We start from the raw sequence: 12,971 nt of genomic DNA, 5'->3' as shown, positions 1-12,971 counted from the left end.
TTCTTTATTTTTTAAATTGGTTTCCAGGCAGGAGGGGGTGACTTTGAGAGAAACTTGCAGGTGGTGGTGTTCTAATTCACCATTTGCCCTTTTGGGTGTTAGTGAGTCCCAGGTTTATGTAGTGCTGTCAAAGAAGGCGAGCTGAGTTGTTGGAAAGCACATTGTAGATTATACCCTCTGCTGCAACTGCCTATGGATGGTCAATCATCCAATCTACTTTGTCCTGAATGGTGGGAGAAAGTGAGGACTGCAGATGCTGGAGATCAGAGCTGAAAAATGTGTTGCTGGAAAAGCGCAGCAGGTCAGGCAGCATCCAAGGAGCAGGAGAATCGACATTTCGGGCGTAAGCCCTTCTTCAGGAATGAGGAAGGTGTGCCATGCCAGGCTAAGATAAAAGGTAAGGAGGAGGGACTTGGGGGAGGGGCGTTGGGAATGCGATAGGTGGAAGGAGGTTAAGGTGAGGGTGATAGGTCGGAGAGGGGGTGGGGGCAGAGAGGTCGGGAAGAAGATTGCAGGTCAAGAAGGCAGTGCTGAGGCCGAGGGTTGGAACTGAAATAAGGTGGGGGTAGGGGAAATGAGGAAGCTGGAGAAATCTGCTTCCCTTGTGGTTGGAGGGTTCCTAGGCGGAAGATGAGGCGCTCTTCCTCCAGGCGTCGTGTTGCCATGGTCTGGTGATGGAGGAAACCAAGGACCTGCATGTCCTTGGCGGAGTGGGAGGGGGAGTTAAAGTGTTCAGCCACGGAGCGGTTGGGTTGGTTGGTGCGGGTATCCCAGAGGTTGAGGCAAGATGATAGTTTGGCGCACCGATCTTTACACTGCTGAGGCTAAACACCAGCTCATGGACACCTCCTCCTACTGCCCCCTTGACCATGACCCCACCTCCCACCACCAAACCATCATCTCCCAGACCATCCATAACCTCATCACCTCAGGGGATCTCCCATCCACCGCCTCCAACCTCATAGTCCCACAACCCTGCACCGTCCGTTTCTACCTCCTGCCCAAAATCCACAAACCTTACCGCCCCGGACGACCCATCGTCTCAGCCTGTTCCTGCCCAACCGAACTCATCTCGGCATACCTCGACACGGTCCTGTCCCCCTTAGTCCAAGAACTCTCCACCTACGTTCGGGACACCACCCACGCCCTCCACCTCCTCCATGATTTAGCTTCCCCGGTCCCCAATGCCTTATCTTCACCATGGACATCCAGTCCCTACACACCTACATCCCCCATCACGAAGGCCTCAAGGCCCTCTGCTTCTTCCTTTCCTGCCGAACAAAGCAGAGCCCTTCCACCGATACCCTCCTTCGACTGACTGAACTGGTCCCCACTCTGAACAACTCCTCTTTCCAATCCTTCCACTTCCTCTAAACCAAGGGAGTAGCCATGGGCACCCGCATGGGCCCCAGCTATGCCTGCCTCTTCATCGGATATGTGCAACAGTCCATCTTCCGCAGCAACACTGGCACCAACCCCACCTTTTCCTCCGCTACATCGATGACCGTATCGGCGCTACCTCGTGCTCCCACGAGGAGGTTGAACAGTTCATCCACTTTACTAATACCTTCCACCTCAACCTCAAATTTACCTGGACCATCTCAGACTCCTCCCTCACCTTCCTAGACCTCTCCATTTCTATCTCGGGCAACCGACTCAACACGGACATTTACTATAAACCGACCGACTCCCACAGCTACCTAGATTACATCTCCTCCCACCCTGCCCCCTGGAAAAATGCCATCCCATATTCCCAATTCCTTTGCATCCACCGCATCTGCTCCCAGGAGGACCAATTCCAATACCGAACAACCCAGATGGCCTCCTTCTTCAAAGACCGCAATTTCCCCGCAGACGTGGTTGACGATGCTCTCCACCGCATCTCTTCCACTTCCCGCTCCTCTGCCCTTGAACCACGCCCCTCCAATCACTACCAGGACAGAACCCCACTGGTCCTCACCTACCACCCCACCAACCTCCAGATACTTCGTATCATCCTTCGTCATTTCTGCCACCTCCAAACGGACCCCACCACCAAGGATATATTTCCCTCCCCTCCCCTATCAACGTTCTGGAAAGACCACTCCCTCCACGACTCCCTCGTCAGGTCCACACCCCCACTAACCCAACCTCCACTCCCGGCACCTTCCCCTGCAACCACAAGAAATGCAAAACTTGCGCCCACACCTCCCCCTCACTTCCCTCCAAGGCCCCAAGGGATCCTTCCATATCCATCACATATTCACCTGCACTTCCACACACATCATTTACTGCATCCGCTGCACCCGATGTGGCCTCCTCTACATTGGGGATACAGGCCGCCTACTTGCGGAAAGTTTCAGAGAATACCTCTAGGACACCTGCACCAACCAACCCAACCGCCCAGTGGCTGAACACTTTAACTCCCCCTCCCACTCCGCCAAGGACATGCAGGTCCTTGGCCTCCTCCAACACCACACCATTGCAACACGACGCCTGGAGGAAGAGTGCCTCATCTTCTGCCTAGGAACCCTCCAACCACAAGGGATGAACTCAGATTTCTCCAGCTTCCTCATTTCCCCTCCCCCCACCTTTTCTCAGTCCCAACCCTCAGATTCAGCACCGCCTTCTTGACCTGCAGTCTTCTTCCCAACCTCTCCGCCACCACCCCCTCACCGGCCTATCACCCTCACCTTAACCTCCTTCCACCTATCGCAATCCCAACACCCCTCCCTCAAGTCCCTCCTCTTGTCCTGAATGGTGTCATGCTTTGAGTGCTTTTGGAGCTGCACTCATCAACATGATTGTGGAATTCACTTGTGCCTTGTACACGCTTTGGGTGTTAACCCGAATAAGCTTAGAGTTGTCTTCTTTTTGCAGGAACCATATCTAGAAATAACCTTTTGTTAACAGATATTTTGGACAAAAAAAATGCTTCTACTATTGCATGCAATGATCCAAAAGCTGCAGAAAACCTCGCTTTCAATGGGGGTTTGGAAATATTGGATAAGGTCTGAAAGTGAGCACAGGAAGTTTGATGTTCCTTTAACCCTTGTCAATTCCTTTTTACATTGGTAATATAGTATTGTGCATCACAGTTCTAAACCCACTGTTGAAAGGAATCCAAGTTTGCATTATTTAAAATTAATCTATACTATTTGATGCCAGCCTTCACTTTTTAATGGGGAAGTATATTCTGACTGGAATAGGTGCTGGAAATGGGTGTGGGAGAACATCTGACCTCAGGAGTGATTGTGGTGCAAAAGGGCAGAGAAAAGGGTTCCAAAATAAAATAGAATAGCCTTTATTGTCACATGTACTTGAATGAGTTCAGTGAAAAGTTTGTGATGTTGCCTCGAGATGCCATCTTAGTGCAAAGATACTTTAAGTGTTGTTACAGAATTGAAATAGTTAAAAAAAAGCATGGGAATACTGAATTTAAATAAGTCTGGAATGATGATAAAAAATGACTATAAAGTAATCAAGTTATAGTCCTTTTCCAACACAAGTTTGTGGCTGTTGGGTTTCAGAACACGAGGCCATGCTGCCTCCATGCGTCGGCCTCCATCCAGTACTCACTCTGCTGCTGCACCAGGACTTGGCCCGTACTTGCTCTGATCCCACTCCGGGACCCGCTCCGTGAATCAGCCCATGCTCGCTCCGATCCTACTCCAGGACCCAGTCTGTGAATCGACCCGTGCTCACTCTGATCCTACTCCAGGACCCAGTCTGTGAATCGACCCGTGCTCACTCTGATCCTACTCCAGGAACTGCTCCGTGAATCAGCCCATGCTCGCTCCGATCCTACTCCAGGACCCAGTCTGTGAATCGACCCGTGCTCGCTCTGATCCTACTCCAGGACCCAGTCTGTGAATCGACTCGTGCTCACTCTGATCCTACTCCAGGACCCGCTCCGTGAATCAGCCCATGCTCGCTCCGATCCTACTCCAGGACCCAGTCTGTGAATCGACCCGTGCTCACTCTGATCCTACTCCAGGACCCGCTCCGTGAATCAGCCCATGCTCGCTCCGATCCTACTCCAGGACCCAGTCTGTGAATCGACCCGTGCTCACCCTGATCCTACTCCAGGACCCGCTCCGTGAATCAGCCCATGCTCGCTCCGATCCTACTCCAGGACCCAGTCTGTGAATCGACCCGTGCTCACTCTGATCCTACTCCAGGACCCAGTCTGTGAATCGGCCCGTGCTCACTCTGATCCTACTCCAAGACCCAGTCTGTGAACGACCCGTGCTCACTCTGATCCTACTCTGGGACTTGCTCCGTGAATAGACCCGTGCTCACTCTCTGACCCCACTCCGGGACTTGGCTCATGAATCCGCCCGTGTTCCCTCTGATACCGTTCTGTGAATCAGCCCGTGCTCGCTCTGATCTCACTCTGGTACCCGGCTCACAAAGTGGCCTGTGCTCACTCTGATCCCACTCCAGGACTCAGCCCACCTGGGCTCTGGCTGCGAGTCATCTCCCTTCATCTTGCCTCCATTTTCCAGGTAGGGTAGGGTTATAGTTAAAAGTTGGTAGGGGGTGGGGAGAGGAAGAAAAGCAATGTTACAAAGGGGGTAGAAAAATAAGTGAAAGGAAAAGGAACAGGCATGCAGAGACGCTCCAACTGGAGTGTCTTACTCCACCACCATCTAAGACAGCATAGGTTTGATGCCAGAGGTGACTGAGAGGTGAGAGTGGTTCTCGACCCACAGGACGTCAAGAGATAATTGAGACAGCCAGTGGAAATAGATAGCTATTACAGTCAGTTCCAAGGCCTGGATTCAGTGCCTCAAGAAGTTCAATAACATTATGCACAAGATCGAGGTCGGTGAATGCGAATACATCCTCAATTGTCATAACCTTGCATTAGACTCACACTTTGCTCAATTCACCAGCTCCCCTTCACTCAGCTACCAGAGAAATTTCAACCATAGAGACAAAACAGTCATGTTCTGTAATTGAAAGTCTCTCACTCAAATCTCAGCATTGACAGTTTTTCAAGTGTGACAGGTTACATCATCGAAATACATTGTGGCACACTCAGAGGCAGACAGCACTCTCATAGATGACAAGGCAATGTAATAACCAGATAGATTACTTACAGTGTGGAAACAGGCCCTTCAGCCCAACAAGTCCACACCGATCCGCCGAAACGCAACCTACCCAGACCCATTCCCCTACACCTAACACTATGGGCAATTTAGCATAGCCAATTCACCTAACCTGCAAATTTTTGGACTGTGGGAGGAAACCAGAGCACCCAGAGGAAACCCACGCAGACACGGGGACAATGTGCAAACTCCACACAGTTAGTCGCCTGAGGCGGGAATTGAACCCGGATCTCTGGCGCTGTGATGCAGTAGTGCTAACTGCTGTGCTACCGTGTCATCCATAACAGATGGGATGCAGGATTGTCTAAATTGCTTCAACATCCACAAGCGAGTAAGTGACCAGCAGCTGGTCCGAAACCATTGTCTGTGATAGTCTGATACTTCTCACATCCTATTTTGCCTTCATTCCATAATACCTTTTGATGTCCAATATGCAGATTGTGTGTTAATGCATCTTTTGTTTTATGACTTTCTCTCATCACAGCCCTTCTCGTGTGCTTTATCCTTTTGGAATAACCCAGTAATAACCAGGAAGGAATGTGGGCGTGAGAAATCCAAGAGGGACTAGACTGGTGAAGATGACGCACTGTCATTTGAACTCTCACTTTGAACCACAAGCTCAGATGTTAATATTACTTACACTTTATTCAGATACGTGGGCCAGTGGGGATGAGTGGATTGTCTTCAGATCAAGGACCAAGGGTCACACAAGTACCCGAGGAGACGTTTTCCCCTATGTTCTGCCGCAGATGACTTAGGTGAAGTATTCTATTGGTGTGGGTACAGAGCAAAAGAGAACAAAAAAGATGGTATGCACAGCAAAAACCTTGAGTGAATTGGCAGGCTTGTTACAACACCTGCTCCCATTGGCAAGGAGAAGGGAAGGGTCTGCCTGAGGAAATGTTTCCGATGCAGCCTGGAATTACCCTGATGGAAAAGGTTATTTATAGCCAGTTTAACCTCCATAGCCATTAGTAGAGCTGTCCTAGTGACACTCTGAGGCTGCACGCCTGCCTGCAAGAGCTAGTCGATTTCAGTAAGCACCTTCTTAAATGGAGATGTTGCAGCCATTATTTCTGACTTACGTTGAGACAAGAGAAAGTCAGGGGTGCTAAGGCTTGCTTTTGAGCACCATTCATCCCTCCTCTATCTCCGTCTTCAAGCTGCTTATCCTCATGTGTTGCTTTGACTTATTCTTCTTGCTATGCTGCAGGTTAAGGTGGACTGGGTCAATGACATAATGGGTGGGAACAAGTGGTCTGATCATAACCATTGAAATCAGTACCAATGCCCCTCACCAATAAGTATGCTTGGGCAATGCAGATGCTATTATAAAAAGCATCCTTAATGCCAAAATTACAGAACCAAATTCTGCAGCCAATATCTCTTAATCACAAAAGAGACTTCAGCCAAAATGGAACTCATACACAATCTCACTTACCATATGTATCCCAAAATGGAAACAAGCAGAGGGCACACCATGTTCATTGCAGTTCTTCTGGATCTTAAATTAGTAAATTATAAATTCAATTTCTCCTGTTCCTACAAACAGCAATTAATTAATTACAAACAGATGGAAAATGAATTAAAACCTTATTTACAGACATTCAGCAATTGGTGAGGACTTTGTTTAGATTTTCCATTTTCTTGTAAGGTTTGACACTTTTATCATACTTCCTCCTTCAGTCATAAAAACAGGATAGTATGTGTCATACGCACATGGCTACCACCAGCAATGCAGAATGAGTAACTGGCAGGATGTGCATTTCTGTGGGATGTCCCAACTCCTTCCCGTTCTTCCTCCCTCTGGAGATACAGAGAGCTCAGCTGTTGCACAGTATGTCATCTATAAAAACTTACGAGAAAATGAAGAAAATCTTCCAAAGGGGGCTGAAAAGTATCATGTCCTGTCATGGTTTGAATTCAACTCACTGGCTTTGGGTGTACTGTTATACTGGGCCATGTAGTTCAGATCTAATTGTACTTAAAACTCATATATTCTTTCAACCTATGCACATTGTGGTCATTAATGAGATTTAATAATATCATAATAAAAATGATAAATTCTGGAATGGAAGGGTATTAGAAGCTATTACTTATACCCAAGATTAAAAGCTATATCATACAACACTTATATTTAACCATAAAATATAATGCATTCAAGTGTCATCAAGGGCCACGTACTCACCAGTAGCGAGCTCATTGATGCTCAGTTTGGATTTCATCAGGTGCTCTTGGCTCCAAGCATTGCTCCAAAATAGGCAAAAGAACTGAAGTTGCAGAGATGAAAGAATTATCAAATGTCTTGAAAGGAAGTCAATATTTGACCAAAATGTGGCATCAAGGAGTCCTAGTAAATGTCAAATGGAACTGTGGGTGGAAACATGTTCCACTCACTGGCATCATACCTAACACAAAGGCACCATACCCATTTCTTTTCCATAGAAAAAGGTTATACTATGTAGCTTGTTTGTTTATTATTTTTATTTTAATTGCTTAATATGAAACATTCTGCACAGTTGGACATCAAGGGTGAGGAGTATTTCAGTATATCGGCAGTGAAGGTCAGTTTCTGGCAATTAGCAGAATTGGCAAACACAGTTTATAAAATCATTCTGAGTGAGAGATGGGTGGATTACCCAATTCCTGCATTGTACTTTCCCAAGTTTCAGTTATGGTTAAATTCTGTATGATCAAGCGAATATTTCAGGTGATTGAATTTTCATCATACTCTTGTTTGTTGTTTCTTCATCCTTTTAGATAATAAGTCAAATTCAGTCTATCTCAAGGCACAGAACAAAAAGTGATCAAATTATGCAAATAACTGATGCTGTAATCTCTCCAGTTCAGAATGCTTGGGTAACTATTCATGCCTGGATTTCAGAATTTTCTGAATTATAGATTACAATTAGAATACTTTACCACAGAGCTTGGACCAGAAATCACCACAGTTATAATTATTTAGTGAAATAAAATAATTATGTCGGTCAATAACAAATATTATATCTTTTATATTTCAGCCTCTAAAAATATTGTATTAAAATGTGATCTGCATGATGTTTGCTTCCAACCAGTAGACTTCTGACTGGAATAAATAGTATATTTGCAATTGTTAGTTCTGTTCTTCCCAATTTCTAAATTCATGCTTGCATTTCCAATTTAGGTAATGAGTTAACAGGAAAAATATTGATTTTTAAATATGTATCTTTTCAAATTTTTGAAGCATAATATACAAATTAAGTCATTTCATAACAGTTCAATATCCTGTGTGTGAGATCTCACTAGTAACCTTTAACAGATCTAAAGTATAAAGTCATAATAGGGACTGTAATTTACATGAAATGAAATTACCATGAATCTACAATAATAAATGCAAATACTGGCTCCATTAAACACAAAGTGTTAATTTAGAACAACTTTAAACATGGCAAGTTATAGTGAAGACTTTCTATATTTCCTGAAACATTGCCCCTTTAAAATGGGAAATATTATAAAGAAATGTAAATAAACAGTCCAATCATCTCCTTCACTGGAGTACATCTTTCCTTCACTGATTCCAATTCTTAGTCCTGAACTATTAAGGATATCAGCAGTGTTAGGTCTCATCTGGAATCTATAATTTCTCTGATAGTTAGGCTGCAGGTGGACCTCTGCACAGAAGATGCTTCTTGACCCTTCCCAAATTCCCAGTGCATTGCTATTTGGGAGGTCCTTGTTAAGCCAGCTGCACTTTGCTTTTCCATGATTTACCTAGAATTCTGACATTCAGTATCCCTGAAAAAGGAAACAGGGAAAAGAAAAAATACATTCTGGTACCCACTGGATTTTTTACCCTCAAGATAATTTTTCTGCATTGGATTTTCCCTTCTTGTGGAAAGTTAAAAATCACACAACGCCAGGTTATAGTCCAACAGGTTTATTTGGAAGCACCAGTTTTCAGAGCACTGCTCCTCCATTGGGTGGTTGCCTGATGAAGGGGCGGCGCTCCAAAAGCTGGTGCTTCCAAATAAACCTGTTGGACTATAATCTGGCGTTGTATGATTTTTAACTTTGTACACTCCTGTCTAACACTGGCATCTCCAAATCATTTCTTGTGGAACATTTTATAGTGTAATCCTGTACAGATGCAAGACAGGATCGGCTAGTAAAAGTCATGTTACCATGTGATCAAACCATGACTAAATTTGAGTTAAGATACACAGAAACTCAAATTGCTTAATTTTTTGGTAGATTATAATCACATCAGTAAAGATAACACAGTTAACATCAGTCCATTGTGTACTCCATAGTGGGGTTTTTACAGTTTGCCAGCGGTGAAATGAAAGTGGGTGAAGGCTTTAAATTTTGGGCACCTGGCAGCAGTGCTTTGTCTGCCTCCTATATTCCCTTGCTGCCATTGTACCATCGTTCACTTATGAGCCATTGATGGCCTTAAATGGCCACTTCAGGACCTGTTTCCACTGTTACTCGGAAGGAAAAGGAGAGACTGGCCCCAGGTATTTTGCCTGACTGAGGAGCTGTCTCATTTCCCGTTCTCCACTGTCCTATTCACCTCAGCTCCAAATACGCTGGGGCACTGATGGGATGTGAGACCTCCTTGTCATTTGTTTGGTCAGCAGCTCTCAAGCAACAAGTCTTCCTCTCAGATTGAGTTAAAACACACGCCTCAACCAATTTACAGCCTTGTCCCAGTAAAATGAAACTACAGCTTTACAAGAGTCAGATTGTATACCAAACAGAATAATCAACTTACTATGGGGAGAGAAAAAAAAGTGTTTCGACTTCCTTTAAGTTTTCATCTTAAACAATAACTTTATAAATACAAAGAAAGTGAAAAGGATCTGTCCCCATAGGACAATAGTTCTCATTAAGCCTCTACAGAGGTGGTTACAATAAACATTACCTGCAGTTGTCAACATATAATTTAAAAGGGCAACAAAGGCAAAGCACGCCAGTCTGCAAAAATCATAAATCCTGCTGGAATAATTCTGCAAAAACACAACACAATGAGAAAACAGCCTTTGTAAATAAATAACCTCAATTATTCATATTTAACAAACTAATTAGCTGAACGGCAGCTAAATGCAAGCATTTCACACCCTAATTTGCTAATTGACATATTTCTAAAATTATAAGCTTTCACAAGAAACTGAAAATTGTCCGGTTGTTTCTGCAGATAATTTTTCAAAATTTTGTTCACATTAATTAATCTTTTAATCACATTCTTTGACATTATGCAAGGGTGACAGATTTTCAATTGAGACAGCAGCAATGTATTTAGAAAAACAATGCAGAATTATTATATGTGATCGAATAATTTAAACAAACAAAGGAAATAAAGCAGAAATGGCTTGATGAGAGACAGAAACTGCAACTCTATTTGAGTAAACTATTAAATTCAAAATTTCCTCTTTAAATATTAGAATAAACATCTTTAAAGCATGTGTACAAAGTTTCATTGTTTGCAACATTATTGGAGGCAGTGTTCTCTTCAAAACAAGCAGACATACACTTCCACTAATACTGCAGACAGGATGAAATATGAACACTTTGAGCAATTGTTTAATAATATTTAAAGATGTTGGCTTTAAGGGCTAGATGTACTATTACTGTTGGTTTTTACTTTGAACTTGCTCATAGTCACATTTCAACAGCTTCTTTATACAGCTAATAGAAAAGATCATATGATGATGTCAAGCAAGTGAGGCCCTCATTGAGTGCATTATATTCCACACAGTTAATCAAATCAAGAAAATCAACAAACCCAATAACCTTTTAAAATGAAGGAAAGGAACAGCTCAGAGGGTGGCCATTCAGCAAATTGAAGCTGTGCTGGAAAATCCTTCTCTACTCGGGATCAACTTAATGAGTCTTCAGTTAGAGATCGAAAAGTTTAGGACAGTTCTCCTAAGAGCAGAAGATAAAGCAATGCCTGGCATTCATCCAACTCCCTCACCACGGACAGACACCAGGTATACCCCCTCACCCTCGGCTCTGCCACTCCTCCCTACTGAGCTGCTTTGGACCTGACCTCCTACAAATTCCCCACATCCCTGACTCCCACAATCTACACCTCCACAACCCCCTACCTCCTATTCCCCTTACAACCTTGACCTGACCAAACCCCTGCCTCCCTGAATGCGTGTACCTCACAAACCAACTCGCACCTGACAGTCTCTAATTCCAGTGCCTGACTCAGCCTCTCCAAGCTACCCTGATGACTTTTTCACTTAAATACCTCCATCTTCCTCACTCATTCACTTCCCTAACCCTACCAGCGACCACCTAGCACCCCTACCACTCACCTGTCTGCATTCCTCAGCCAGCTGGCCCCCCAGCACCCCTCCTATCTGCTACTCTGTCCCTTGAAACCTACACACTTACATTTCTCAAAGGTTGTGGGTGGCTTTAGAACCATTATGCCACAAAATACCAACCACTACTCATGCAGAATGGGCTGTAGTTTCAGCATCAATGCTGCCTGCGTGGATTCTTGGACTGGACGGTGCTGTTTTGGCTGGGATGGCTCTTGGCTAGAATTGGCTGTGCTGGTGGACTGAACAGTTTGACTAATGATGAATGCAATGGAGTAATCTGACATTTTATTGGATTAGTACGCAAATCTCACCATGACAATTTTATTATTTGAATTCATTTTTCTTCTTAAGCCTCAAAATTGGCAAAAGTGAATTTGTTGGATTGTTGTCAAAATCTAATTGGTTCACTAAAGTCCTTTGGGGAAGGAAGCCTACCTCTGTACTCTGCCTGGTCTTGGAGGGATTGCTCCTTCACCAACATGATTGACTCTTAATGCATTCTGAAGTGGGGTAATAAACCATTCAATCTGCTAAAGACATTCACTGGTGCCTTATCAAGGAAGATGGGAGTGGGCAATAAATACAATCTTCCCACAAATACATTCCAATTGTACATAAAAAAGTGTTTTTAAAAAAAAATGGCATTGAATAACCTTGTTGAAATAGTCCAATTTGTTCTGGTTAATATCTATGCAGCTCTAATGGATTTTTGTTTTGCAGATGTGTGTAATTAATTTTGTCAGTTGGTTATAAACATATATATGGCCTTCATGTAGCAAAGCAGAATAATTACCCCAGTGGGAATAATAGATGTTTCATTTTCAGAGGGCCTTGTATAGTGCATTTATCAGTCTGCCTGCCTTAAATGTATATTGAATTTGGCATATGCAGTCATATTTAACACTGAGGGCATACACATTGTTGAAGTTAAAGTTTAAATGTCTCAACAAACAAAGACTATTCATATAAACCTTGCCCAGATGTTAATTTTGTGCATGAAGTACCAATATTTCCATTAACTGATCATTTTGACCTCAAGCTACAGCCAATTTCCGAGTATTACAAAATATTCTAAAGAAAAAGGAACATCTTGCTTCCTTCACGAGGTTTGAAAAGATCATCCTTAAATTTACTTTTACATCAGGTCAAACATCACATTCCGCCACACTTACATGGTTTGCCTTTATTGGTCAGTGCATTAAATATAGGAGTTAAGAGGTCATGTTGCGGCTGTATAGATTATTGGTTTGGCTACTGTTGGAGTATCACATGCAATTCTCGTTTCCCTCCAATAGGAAGGATGTTCTGAAACTTGAAAGGGTTCAGAAAAGATTTACAAGGATGTTGCCAGGGTTGGAGGATTTAAGCTATCAGGAGAGGCTGAATTGGCTGGGACTGTTTTTCCTGGAGTGTCGGAGGCTGAGGGGTGACCTTATACAGGTTAATAAAATCATGAGGGGCATGGATAAAGTAAATAGGGAAGGTCTTTTCCCCAGGGTGGGAGAGTCAAAATCTTGAGGGCATAGGTTTAAGGTGAGAGGGGAAAGATGTCAAAGGGACC

General features: G+C 43.9%; 2 long non-coding RNA genes across 2 annotated transcripts in view; one reads left to right on the top strand and one right to left on the bottom strand.

Moving 5' to 3' along the window:
* LOC148142261 (uncharacterized) overlaps positions 1-12,971 on the top strand; it is a 217,878-nt gene that overhangs the window by 163,826 nt on the left and 41,081 nt on the right. The gene's annotated exons all lie outside the window — the stretch shown is intronic.
* LOC148142262 (uncharacterized) overlaps positions 7,748-12,971 on the bottom strand; it is a 34,116-nt gene continuing 28,892 nt past the window's right edge. Inside the window, exons 2-3 of the long non-coding RNA XR_015752048.1 lie at positions 9,997-10,081; positions 7,748-7,846 (exon numbers count right to left, since the gene is read on the bottom strand). This is a non-coding gene — a long non-coding RNA (uncharacterized LOC148142262). The remainder of the gene's footprint in view (positions 7,847-9,996; positions 10,082-12,971) is intronic.

Source organism: Chiloscyllium plagiosum, unplaced genomic scaffold (genome assembly GCF_037043375.1).
Source record: "Chiloscyllium plagiosum isolate Xiang-an unplaced genomic scaffold, Cpla_swu_hap1 HiC_scaffold_29, whole genome shotgun sequence".
NCBI classification, from domain to species: domain Eukaryota; kingdom Metazoa; phylum Chordata; class Chondrichthyes; order Orectolobiformes; family Hemiscylliidae; genus Chiloscyllium; species Chiloscyllium plagiosum.
This window is presented reverse-complemented; position numbering and strand designations above follow the sequence as displayed.